The sequence below is a fragment of the Jaculus jaculus genome, chromosome X (genome assembly GCF_020740685.1).
Source record: "Jaculus jaculus isolate mJacJac1 chromosome X, mJacJac1.mat.Y.cur, whole genome shotgun sequence".
NCBI lineage: Eukaryota > Metazoa > Chordata > Mammalia > Rodentia > Dipodidae > Jaculus > Jaculus jaculus.
This window is the reverse complement of record NC_059125.1, coordinates 19,943,376-19,957,374: the sequence shown is the minus strand read 5'-3', so window position 1 is coordinate 19,957,374 and position 13,999 is coordinate 19,943,376. Positions and strand designations below refer to the sequence as shown.

The following is a 13,999-nucleotide window of genomic DNA, read 5'->3' as shown; positions in this document are numbered from 1 at the left end:
GATTATGAACTAGAACTACATAGCTTGACTTTCACCTACTTATGATACTACTGGCACATGCACTAGGACACAGGGAAGTGCAGGTGGTTTGGATAGACAAAACCATCCCTCAGGCTTCCAGGAAAGACACAACTTTTGCATCCACACAAACAAGGCAACTACTAAAGAAATCAATACCTCATCAATTAACAGGTAGTATCAAAGGCCAATTAACTAATCCATTTCTATCTGTATCATTTTAAAAACTACAAAGTACAATATTACCCATATAACCTCCTATTTCTGCTGGGTTCAGTCACTACATGGTCAAGCATTTGAAAGAATGAAAATACAATTATCTTCATAGAACATAGTGGAAGCCATAACTCTAAGACACATACCTAAGCCCCACAGAGTAAGGGCACTCATATCAACTTTCTATTTCTTGCAAATATACCTAGAAACTATATTGAATTACTCTGGCTGGTTTATATTTTAGAGAATAATTAAAAACCATGTAATCTCAAATTTGACACTCATTATAGATTTCATTTTGTAATTCATCTGTTGACTTTTACTAGCCTGTAGTTCTCTTACTCCTTCCAAGCAGGACTATTAGAGTGCTATATGCCCTTTGTTTACAGGGTGGCTACAAAGGTCCTTGAGTAAAAGATTCCACTTAGCCACACACAGAATGACAAGAAAGATTTTAGGGAATGCTTCTAAGCATGTCGATGGATGATGTCAGAAAACCATCATGAAAATTAACATGCAGAAGAGGAATACAGATGACTTCTGAATTACAGGATTCATGTATAGCTGTGCTCCCTGCAATTTATTCATTCCTTATCTGCTCTAGTTTGGCTCATCTCACTGTTACACAGAACACTTTGCTGCCCAGTCCAAGTCCAGAGGTGGCATCTCTGTAGTAAGACTTCCAGTAACACCTCCCCACCCAGTCCTGCTGTCATGCTTGGGTTGAGGGCCTCCACTATGCTGTCACTGCAGGCTATGCTGGCCCTCACAGGAGCACCAGATACACAAAACTGGAATCAGCTGGGTACCTGAAGATAACTCATATAAAACTCCAGCCACTCTGAAAAGTTCTGTTAAGCCATAACGTGGGGAAGTTCTCAAACGATGAGGGAGAGATGGCTTAATGGTTGAGGATCTTGGTTAGGTTCCCCAAGACCCATGTAAGCCAGATGCACAAGGTGACACATGCAACTGGAGTTTGTTTGCAGTGGCTGGAGGCCCTGGTGTACCAGTTATGTCTGTCTCTCTCTTTACCTCTCTCTCTCAAATAAATAAAAATACTTTTTTTAAAAAAAAGATGAGGGAGTGCATGTGTACAAGTCAGCTTGAAGAGACTCTCAAATCTGCAACGAAAACTAAAATAACCAAGCAATTAAAGGGCTATAGAAAAGATGTACTCTCTGAGTCTAAACCAATGCTAGTTAAATACATATATAAATGGCTGAGGACAAAGGGGTTCCTGCTTACAAATGGCAAACATGCAGACAGTGCTGGAGCTGGAAAATAAATCATCGTTTAGCAATCATCACAGTAAAGATTGCTTCAAGTTAGCATTGTTTTTGGTTTTTTTTTTTTAATTTTTTACTTATTTATTTGAGAGTGACAGATACAGAGAGGAAGACAGATAGAGGGAGAGAGAGAATAGGCGCGCCAGGGCTTCCAGCCTCTGCAAACGAACTCCAGACGTGTGCGCCCCCTTGTGCATCTGGCTAACATGAGACCTGGGGAAGCGAGCCTCGAACCGGGGTCCTTAGGCTTCACAGGCAAGCGCTTAGCCGCTAAGCCATCTCTCCAGCCCCAAGTTAGCATTGTTTATGGATGCTAAATCTGGGAGAAATTTGGATGAACAACATGATTTCTACATGCTCTTCCAAATCTGTCTCTAAAGCTTATTACTTCAAAGGGACCAATCTTAACCATGTATTGGATAAACAGATCATCATCTGGAACTTGTAATTAATATGAACATTATCAATTAAGGCCAGATGGACAGGATGCACCGCCAGAAGTGATACACTGAAGACAACGTGTACCTTATACTCTCAAATATTCACACATATCCAAATAAGAAATGTTGCTTTCTATTTACTGAAACATTTTCATTCATTTATTTGTGAGGAGAGAGAGAGAGAGAGAGAATATGAATATGAATGAATGAATGGGCAGGCCAGAGACTCCACTGCATATGAACTCCAGGCACAGGGAGTTCCAGTGGCGAAATCAGTTAGCACATGGTACTTATATGAACTCCAGGCACATGCATTATTTTGTGTATCTGGCTTTACATGGGTACTGGGGAATTGAACCCAGGCCAGGAAGCTTTTACAAGCAAGTGCCTTTAACTGCTGGGCAATCTCCCCAGCCCTGTTCTGTTGTTTTGTTTTGTTTTTTAAGGGAGGAAAATGTAACCTCTTTTTTTTTTTTTTTCCAGTTTTGGAGGCAAGGTTTCACTCTAGCTCAGGCTGACCTGGAATTCACTCTGCGGTCTCAGGGTGGCCTCGAACTCACGGTGATCCTCCTACCTCTACCTCCTGAGTGCTGGAATTAAAGGCATGCGCCACCAAGCCCCGCTCAAAATGTAACCTTTAAAAATATCAATTTTAAACCGGGTGTAGTGGCACATGCCTTTAATCCCAGCACTCGGGAGGCAGAGGTAGGAGGATCGACGTGAATTCTAGGCCACCCTGAGACCACATAGTTAATTCCAGGTCAGCCTGGGCCAGAGTGAAACCCTACCTCGAAAAACCAAATATGTATCAGTTTTAAGCCAGGTAATGTGGTACATGCACATCTTTACTCCTGCAGTCTGGAGGCTGAGGTAGTAGGATCATTATGAGTTTGAGGCTATATATATTTGTGTGTGTTTTATAAGACAGAGGCTAGAAAAATGAACCACATTTAAGGGCATTAAGCCATGCTACCTAATTTAATACCTGTTCCTAGACTGGATCCTATAGTAACAGAGAGGCTTGTTAGGGATCAACTAACAAAAGAGGAATATGGACATTATATTAAAAGTATTCTAGCAAAGGTAAAAATATTCAATTTACTAAGATTATTAGACCTGTAATTGTGTTGTGATTACATTTAAGAACATTCTTGTTTTAGAAATTATACAATAAAGCTTCTGGAGGATAAGGCATGTAGCTTACTCTCAAGAAAAAAAATACTTTTGTATATGTGTGTATTTATAATCATGTGCACACACACATGCACACAGGAGAAACAAATGATAAAGTAAACAAAAAGTTTAACACCAGATACATACAGATGAAAAATGTTGTGTTCTCTGTGCTATTTCTACTTTTGCAATTTCTCTAAGTTTCAAACTATTTCCAAATAACAAGGAAAAAGCAAAATAAAATGAACACGAAAGCCAACTAACCTTTTAGCCTAAGCCTGCTACACTTTAGGACCCCATTCCCCACTGTATTACTCAAATATGTTAAATGTACTCAAATATGTGTACTCAAATATGTTAAATGATCAATTTTACTATAGTAAATGAATCTCTCTAATAAAAGTAACTTGGATTAATACTTAAAAAAAAAGATATTTGCAAGGAGCGAGAAAGAGAGATAGAGAATGGGTGTGGCGCCAGGGCCTCTAGCTACAACAAACTCCAGGTACATGTACTACTTCATGCATCTGGCTTTATGTGGGTTCCAGGGAATCAAACCCAGGTCCTCAGGCATTGCAAGTGCCTTAACTACTAAGCCATCATTCCAGCCCTTAGACACTCTTTATATTAAAAAAATATAGATGAACCTTTTGTGTGAATTGTGCCCCCTTACTTCCTTTTTCCCTATAGTTCTTGATGAAATAAGATTACCTATGTAGGGTAGTTATTGAATGTTTAAGTACAATAATAGACTTACAATATATTTAATATATTTTCTCAAGTTTATCACATTCAAAATAGCCTAAACTGGAAATGCTAAGTAAGAGATTCTGCCAATTTAGCAATGTAGGCTTCAATTTAACATGCAAGTTTAAAGGAGGATTAATCAAAACTGAAGAAAAAGCCACATGGAAACCCATTCTTTCTTAGCTAATTTATATTTGTGCGTGCGCACGCACATGCACACACCACACACACACACACACACACACACACACACACACACACACACACACACGTTTAAAAAGAGTTGGGCTGATACTACATGGGGATACAAATGCTGTGCCTAGACACCATAAGTTATTACAGAAACATTTCAGTGCCCGGCATGGGACCCTGCCTAGTGAGTTAAGGCTCGTGAAGTCCTAAAAAATACAGGCTATTGCGAAGGTTCTTGGTTGCTTGCCAGAAGTATATGGGAAGACCCTATTTCTGAAGAAATTTCATCCTGAGGCTATAGGACACTGAGAAATTAAGTAAGCACTGAACTGGAAGCTTCCTCCTGCTGCCTGGAAGTGCTGTGTAGCCTGCTGGAGGAGAAAAGTCACTAACAGTCTTAACCAGCAGTAGACCCTGCAGCAAGTTACACAACTGGCCGCCCAAGCAACATGTGCCCACTGGTACCAAAGTGGCATGCCTGTCATGGGGGTAACCAATTGTACTCTGATTAGATTTGAGGCCCACTGCACAGGAGAGGGTTCTTTATATTATAGAATACTTCCTAGCATTATACCGAAAAGCTAGTCAAAACCTGGGAAGGTCACTGTTGCTTGGCTACATGGATATGTTATGCCCACCAAATAGTCTGATGTTTATGCCTACGTCTATGTCTATTATTAGTGCTGCTCTCACATTTGGTCAGTCGCACGTAGTGCTACTCTCTGTTACTTCTTCAGCACTTCTTTTTTTGAGAGCAGCACTTTCTCTTTTCAGATGGTGGTGACTGCTGAGTAGACTCAACACGTGTCAAAGGGCTGAGAAGAAGTAACAGTAGAGAGCAGCACCAAGTAAAACTTTAAAATCAACATTTACTCAATTCAGTAAATCAAAAATATTCTTTTAATATATAGTCAATATAAAAATCATTATTATTTTCCATTTACTTTCAAACTAAGTCCTTAAAACCCAGTGGCTATTTCATGCTTAGCACACCTCAATGCAGACCAACCGTGTTTCCAACACTCAGTATTCATCTGTAGTTGGTGAATGTTGGGAAAAGGCAGCTCTAAAACTTTAGGATCTTCATTTAAATAAGAGTAAGACTACAATCAACATTCTTTAATAAAAATTCAATGCTTCCAGGGTGTGGTGGCGCACGCCTTTAATCCCAGCACTCGGGAGGCAGAGGTAGGAGGATCGCCATGAGTTCAAGGCCACCCTGAGACTACAGAGTTAATTCCAGGTCAGCCTGGACCAGAGTGAGACCCTACATCGAAAAACCAAAAAAAAAAAAAAAAAAAAAAAAAAAATTCAATGCTGCTGGATTATCCCTAATTCAAACCCAAGTGTTCCAAAACCTGAAACTTTGTGACCACTGACATGACATTCAGTTTTGGGTTTTGGAACATTGCAGGTTTCAGATTAGAAATATTTGACCAAAATATGAAGTCTGCAAATGTTATAAAATCTAAAAAAATAAGTAAATTAAATAGTATCCTGAAAAATTTCTGTCCTTAAGCATTTTTAGACGTCTTTTGAGTGTGTACACTGACTAGGTACAGGGCTTATCTGTAGATATTTATGAGGTGAAAACTGAAAATAAATGAGTCAAATTAAATGATAAAAATGACTTTAATCAAATCTGCCTGTGTTTACAAAAGTGGTAACAGCTTTCCTACCAAGAAACAACCCCTCAATATTTTGAGGGCTGACTATATTCAAAACAACTCATGGCTGTGTAATCGAAATGATAAAGAGCTTCTAGAGCTCCAGTCACTCAAAAATATCTTTATTTTTCCATTTCCCAATCCTAATTAGAACTCTTTAAGACACAAAGCCAAAGCAGTGGTCTTTTCATACAAAAGAAGTAAAGAGAACAAGAGTGAAAAATAACAGGTTTTAAGTACCAAACATGGGCTCAATATAGTTGGAGCACTCCATCAGGTTCTAGCACACACTTTCCCTGGATTTTACTGCTATTATTAGCTACCATCTACTAACCAACTATGCCTTCAAAAGTAACTATGATTGTTTCCATTTTCCAAATAAAACATGAATTCAGAGAAAAGAAATTATAGAAGAATCATAACTCAAATCTAAGTCTGTTTTCTCCAAAGTCTGGTTTTCCTACTACTTCTGTGGTTAGGAACCAAGGAACATTCTAGGACACGTCCACCTCCATGATAACTGCTTTTCACTGACTGGACACCCCCCCCCCCCAAAAAGATAGCAAACTGTGACTGATTTATCATCCAATCAGGGAGCATGTGGTATGTGGAGAGGTAGAAAGCTGAGAGGGATAGAAAAAATTCTTATACAAAGCAGTTAGCTGATTTAGGATGCACAAGAAGTAATGGTCAAGAAGTTACCTTATTTAACATAGAAGCTGCCTTTTTAAAAATGGTTACAAATACTTGGCTTTAAAAATGATATTAAAGTATATTTCATAGCTGGACATGTTGGTGCACACCTTTAATCCCAGCACTTGGGAGGCAAAGGTAGGAGGATCGCTGTGAGTTCAGGGCCCACCTGAGACTACATAGTGAATTCCAGGTCAGTCTGGGCTAAAGTGAAACCCTATCTTGACCTCCCGCCAAAAAAGTGTATTTCAAATAGAAATCAACAGTGCATTACCTATACACAATCTGAAAAGATGATTAATCTAAACTGATGAAAACATATCCTCCTTAATTTTGCGGAAGAGGGGGCGGAAAGATTGTCAGAGCTACATGTTGGGTCATGATATGTAGAGACATTTACTGTACCCATAACTGTGGGCTAACTCCACAATGCACGACCCATATACCTCAACAAGGAGGGGCCAATGGGGAGGGGTAGGTCATGGATGAGCCTAATAATGGTACCAAACTGACTGTATTTGCTGAATACAAAATTAATTAAAAAAATTAAAAAAAAACATACCCTCCTTAAGGGATTATACATGTAATCCGTTTCTAACTTTTTTCTTTAGTTATTTTCAAGGAGGGAGGGACGGGGAGATGGACCAGTACACCAAAGCCTCTTGCTACTGCAACGAACATCAGACATATGCACAAACTTGTGCATCTGGCTGTACATAGGTACTGAGGAATCCAACTTGGGCCATCATGCTTTGCGAGAAAGTGCCCTTAACCACAGAGCCATCACTCCAGCCCCTATATACATAATCTTAATAGTGGAATAGTTGACACATTGCCCTGTACAAACATTCACTCACTTAAGTACTAACTAATGTGGATACCCACTTATGACTTCACAGTACTATAAAACACCCTTATACAAATGTAATGATCTTTTAAAGATTATAAAATGTATTAAAATGTGTTTTCTACAGACAGGGTCTCATGTAGCTCAGACTAGCTTCAGACTTGCTATGCAGCCTTGAGCTCTTCGCCCTACCTCCACCACCTCATTGTTAGAATCATACACGTGCACCACTATTTTTTCATGTGGTGCTGGGGATGGAAACCAAGGCTTTGTGCATCTAGGCAAGTACTGAAACAACTGAACTATATAACCAGCCCTAAAATGCCTTTAAAATTTTGTATGTATGCATGTATGTAAGTATGCATTTATGCATTTGTGGGGGCACTGTATGTATGTTATGTATTTGAGTGGGGGTACACTCCAGACTCTTTTGCTAGTGAAAATGAGCATCTACCCAGCATTATGTGGATGGCTAAGGAATTAAACCTGGGCTGGTAGGCTTTGCAGACAACCATCTTTAACCACTAACCCATCTCCCCAGCTCTCCTAAAATACTTAAAAAAATAAGTCATGTCCCTTTGTTCACTAAAAGTCTAAACCAATCCCCCCTTTCCTTCTTTTTCCTCTTCCATCTCCTGCTTTTTTTTTTTTGAGACAAAACCTCACTCTGTAACTCAGGCTGGCCTCAAACTTGCAGCAATCTTCCTGCCTAAGCCTCTTGAGTACTGGGTTTACAGGTGTGTGCCAGAATGACTGGCTGAAGACCCTGTTTGTATCTGGACACCTAGATACTTAGCAGTAGCATCACAGGCTTCCTTTGATTGCATGGCCAATTCCTTAGTTCAGAAGCACTGGCCCCACTATCCAGTGGGTTCTGTTCCTAAAAATGAGCTGCTGGGATTTCTTCCCAAAGAATTCCTCTTCCCAATCAGAGAGAAAGCACTGTGCTCTGACACTACATTTCCCCACATTCTGGAAAAATGATATGGACACTTAAGTGCTTCATTTCAGTGGCCTTTTCTGAGTTTCATAAAGACACGGGCTAGTGCCATTATGGCTCAGAATATTTTACCATGGCTAGAACTTTAGCTCACTTCCTAAAATAATTATACTAGAGGTTGCAAACTGGTGGTCTGTGGGTTGAATCCAGCCTACAGATCTGCCTGGTTTGGTCTTGTCAGTGTTAACAAAAAAAAAAAAAAAAAAAAAAAAAAAAGGACTGAATTTTAAAATAGGATGACTCCATAAAAAACTTTATGCACTTAGCTTTTATTTGAAAAAATATCAGACTATTGAGCAACTACAGGCAACAACAGGCTAAACTGTGTTACAGCCATACCCCTTTTATTTAGAAAGGCCAGTTCCTACACTCCCTGAAAGCCACACATACTGTAGTCTAGACATGTTTCACATGTGCTACGTCTGTGGCACTTCAAATATATTCAGAAGACAGTATGGAAATATCAGCTTTGTCAAATAGAATGCTATTGATGCAGTAATTTGGGGCATATGAAGTCATTATGCCAGGCAAGAAAAGGTATTAAGCAGCCTGGCTGGCTTCTCTCATTAAAATCTCAGAAGCAGCAAATGACCCCTAGAGAGTCAATGATACACAGGTGCACAATCTTGATGGGAGTGGGAAACATCTCTTAAGCTTAAAGGAAAGTCTGTCTTGTCTTGAGAGGCTGTTTAAGATTTAAAAATAATCAGTCATTTATCTTTTATTCTTTATTTTTTTTATTTGAGGTAGATTCTCATGTAGCTCAAGCTGGCCTTAAACTCACTCTTTGTAGGTGAGGCTAGCCTCAATTTCCTGATTTTCCTGTCTCCACTTCCCAAATGCTGGGAGAGGTGGCACACAGCTTTAATCCCAGCACTTGGGAAGTACAGGCAGGCAGATCACTGTGAGTTCGAGGACAGCCTGGGACTACAGAATGCTACAGAATGAATGCCAGGGCAGCTAGGGGTACAATGAGACCCTAGCTCAAAAATAAACAATATATTTATATAAATCTCTCCTTGGAACTTTCATCCATTTTGCTGCTGCTTTGGAAGTTTATTTGTTCGTTTGTTTTTTGAGAGAGAGAAAGAGGTAGGGAGAGAGGGTGGGAAAGAGTGGGGAGAGATAGAATATGGGTTCAGCAGGGTCTCCAGCCACTGCAAACAAATTCCAGAAGCATGTGCCACCTTGTACATCTGGCTTACATGGGTCCTTAGGTTTCATAGCCAAGTGCCTTAACCACTAAGCCATTTCTCCAGCCCAGAAGTTTTGATTTTAGATAACATGTATTGCATATTATCTATGAATCAGGCACTGTGCTAATTCTTTAACTCATTTAATTCCCATAGTAATACCCATACTTTACAAACGGGGAAGATCAATCAAGGCACAGAGATGGTAAATCATTTGTCTACCATCAGGGTTAAGCCATAAAGTTAGAAAGCAAGTTTGAAGTCTTTGTTTTTAACCATAATTCTTGATATTGATGGCTATCCAGTAAGACTCTGATGATGTCATAACTTTAAAAGGCAGATTTACAACAAATCTGTCATTGAAAACAAGAAAATTTTTACTAGACTAAATTTTTCATGTTTAACAGATATGAGACATGGTATATACTAGGACATGACTTTTTACTGACAAATATTTCAATTTTAGGGCTTTTTGTACATGCGTATAAAAGTGTCACAAAATATCATGCGATGGGAAAATGATCATTGTTATTTCTCCTAAAATATATCTAAAAGTTTGTAAAATAAGCATCCTATAAAATGCTCATTATAGTGGAAACCATTTGAAGGACACATATTTGCTGTGTATAATTCATATTTGTCATACTCTCACAAAGACATATATTATGCAAACAAACCATTATTTGTAATAAATAGTCAATAAAAACATTTTCAAATAAGTAGATCCTCCAAAGCAAACAGAAGTATATTCAGATTTAGTTTAAACTCACTCCTGAAATGAATGCTTTTCATTAACAACCTATACACAGAAGTATTTATACATATGCCTATATCTAGTGTAGCCATGGAATATGTACCAAGGGAGCATAGAAAAAAAAAAGCATTTAAGCCACAATGAACACATCCTATTACTGAGCTAGTGACACTCTATAAGAAAAGGAACCGCAACCCAGATAGAAATGTCTGATTCCAGAACTGCAACAAAGAATATACAGGAGAAGCCTGGAGCATTTATAATGCTAGAGTACAAGGAAGTAATAAAGCAAAACAAATTTTGTAATGATGAGGGCATGCCAAAACAACAAAGGCGCCAACTCAAAGAGCTCTCAATGGCCAAAGCTAGGAAAACTAGAACTCTAAAAGAAAGATTATGAGCCAAAATATAAAATAAATATCCAGGAGTCCACAGTGATATACAGAAAGGATAAAATAAGCGTGAAAGTGAGATATGTCCACGAATCCCAAACAGTTGGTTCCCATCATTTATTTTCAAGGAGAAAGAGTATAACTTTCCCTAAGCACAGAATGCACACTGGCTTCTTTCCAAAGAACAAAATACGGATGGCTTTTCAGTAGAGAAACCTGGCAAACACTGTCTCAGCCAGGTGGATCAAGGTCAACATGCCACATACATAGTACATACACTGTGTATGGTATAAGCATCAAATGGTGCTTTGTAGCCTTCTTCTAATCCATAACCTGAGTCTAATCATGAGCACAACATCTGACAAATCCCAACTGAGGAATATTCTATAAAGAACCTGATCAGTGTGCATCCCACAAGACTGTTAAGGCCTTAAAAAAACAGGGACAGTGTGAGAAACTGTCACAGTTCAGAGAAGCCTAAGGAGATTTATCAGCCAAATGTGATAGTTTCTTACATGGAATCTTGAGACAGACAAAATAAATAAATACATAAAGTAAAAACCACCGGGTTAAAAAATAAGATCTAAATGAAGTATGGACTTCAGTTACTAAAAATCGTTTACTAATTATAACAAATGGATCATGCTAATATAAGCTGTTAAGAATATGGAAATCTGAGTATAAGATTTTGTACTCTTTTCTCAAGTCTATAAAATTAAACCTGTCTGAAAAACAGTCTATTTCAAATAAGAAAAAAAAAATACCTCAATATGGTCTACAAGGCCTGACATGGGAGCTTCTGTAGTCACATCTCCAGCACTGACTGCACCTTCCTTCTCAGTAGTCTAGAAATCTGTGAAAATAAAAAGATATGTATCCTTACACTAATTTCTTAATTCCATATATAAAAGGTTGCAATTTAAAACATCAAGAACACAGCCCACTCCTTACCTTCTGAAGGTTTCCATGGTACAGCTGGTTGCCACTTCCCATCCTGACTTCACTGAGAAAAGACAGTCTTAAGCCCAGGCCTATGACGTACACATAGGATTTTTAATTGCATAGTTACCTTTCCTATTTACATTTTGAGTACCTGGAAGCTTTCTAATTGATTAATGTAATAAAGTGTATTTAAGAAAACATTGGCTGTGAAAACTGAAACAGCTTAACTATACTGTTAACTTTTATGATTTTTGTGTGCATTTGACTGTGTGTACACATGCACATGCATGCATGCATGTGTGTGGACATGTGTGGAGGTCAGAAGACAACCTCAGGTGTTGTTCCTCAGGTGCCATGCACCTTTTATTTTTTTTAAATTTTTTTTCGGGGGTTGAGGTAGGGTCCTATAGTCCAGGCTGACCTGGAATTCACTATGTAGTCTCAGGATGGCCTTGAACTCACAGTGATCCTCCTACCTCTGCCTCCCGTGTGCTGGGGTTAAAGGTATGCACCACCGGCCACCTTTCCTTTAATTTTTTTGAATCTCCTTATTTATTTATTTATTTAGTTAGTTATTTGGTAAGTTATTTGAGAGAGAGAGAGGGTGACAGAATGGACACATCCGGGCCTCCAGTCACTGCAAGTATACCCTAGATGCATGTGCAATCTTGGGCATCTGGCTTTACATGAGCACTGGCGAACTGAATTCTGGTCCTTAGGCTTTGCAGACAAGTGCGTCAACTGTGGAGCTATCTCTCCAGCACAACCACCCACCTGTTTTGGGACAGGATCTCTCATTGGCCTAGAACTCTTGAAGGAGGCTAGACTAGCTAGTCAGCAAGTCCCAGGGATCCTCTTGTCTCTATCTCCCCAGTGCTAGAGTTACAAGTCCATGCCACCATGCCTAGCTTTTATTTTTGTAACTCTCAGGTGCAGCACAGATGTGTTCCTGTACATCTCTCACATTATGTTTTGTAAGCTCTTGTACTCTAAAACACATCTATGACTTAAAAAAAGAGTAATCAATCTCATTAATCCAGACATTCAAATTTTGTGGGACTTCCAAGTGAAAGGATTTAAAATTTAGCAAAAACATCATTAAAAATCATTTACTTGGCACTTTCTAAGTTGACAATATTTCTGAATCCATTATTCACTCATTTAACAAAATCTGAACTTAAAAATATCACAAAATGAGAGGAACACACTGTTAGCTATAACTTGAGTGGGGTTAAATTCTATAGTAAGTAGTTAGGAGAAGAAACAATTAAGGGAAGTCAGAGAGAAGGAAAGCTTCACTGAAGAAATGACATTAAAGCTTCATTGCAAAGAGTAGGTTCCAGTTTTAAAATCAGAGCAATACAAATTTAAAGCTGGAAGTAACTCTAACATATCTTCTATCCCAGTGGTTCTTAACTGGGAGCAATTCTGCCCTGCAAGAGACATTTGGAAATGTTTACAGGCACTTCCAGTTGTCACACTGAGGAAGAGCCCTGCTGGCACCTGGTAGGCAGAGTCCAGAAATGCCTCTAAGCATTTTACAATACACAAGACAGCTCATAACAACAAAGAATTATGCAGCCCAAGATGTTAGTATTTCTTGAGCTAAGAAACACCACACTCAGGCTAGAGAGATGGTTTAGCAGTTAAGGCTCTTGCCTGCAAAGCCAAAGGACTCAGGTACCATTCCCCAGAACCCACATTAGCCAAATGCACAAGATGGTACATGTGTCGAGTTTCTTTGCAGTGGCTGGAGACTCTGGCATGGACATTCTCTCTCTCTCTCTCTCTCTCTCTGTCTGTCTCTCCATCTCTTGCAAATAAATCAGAAAAATTACAAAAAGAAACACCAAACCCAACTTCAATACAAACCACTGTATTACACAAGATGGTGACTAAAGAAAGGATAGAGATTTAAAAACTGACTAAAAGGGCATTATGATTAAAAGGCTTCATAGCCTTTTTTCCAGTGTATAACTTACAACAAACACCAATATATGTTATTATGTTAGAAAATATGTTTAAAAAAAAATTGCCACGAGGTGGAAAGACTCTCTAGTAATCAAAACCAATAGTCTTATAGGCATTCTTTTTTATTTATTTTTTGTTCTTTTGATTTATTTATTTGGGAGTGACAGAGAGAGAGAGAAAGAGGCAGATAGAGAGAGACAGAGAGAGAATGGGCATACTAGGGTTTCCAGCCACTGCAAATGAACTCCAGATGCATGCAACCCCTTGTGCATCTGGCTAACATGGGCCCTGGGGAATCAAGCCTTGAACCGGGGTCCTTAGGTTTCACAGGCAAGCGCTTAACTGCTAAGCCATCTCTCTAGCCCCTTATAGACATTCTTGATACAGCTTTACCAATCACTCAAAACAAGAATTATGACTACTATGAATAGGCACACCAAGGCCTCTAGCTGCTAATGACCAACT

At 38.9% G+C, this 13,999-nt stretch overlaps 1 protein-coding gene across 2 annotated transcripts in view; it reads right to left on the bottom strand.

Moving 5' to 3' along the window:
• Tab3 (TGF-beta activated kinase 1 (MAP3K7) binding protein 3) overlaps window positions 1-13,999 on the bottom strand; it is a 74,769-nt gene that overhangs the window by 34,765 nt on the left and 26,005 nt on the right. For both annotated transcript variants that reach the window (XM_004663688.2, XM_045140385.1), the window contains exon 3: window positions 11,386-11,474. The gene's annotated coding sequence lies outside the window, so the exon portion shown is untranslated. The remainder of the gene's footprint in view (window positions 1-11,385; window positions 11,475-13,999) is intronic.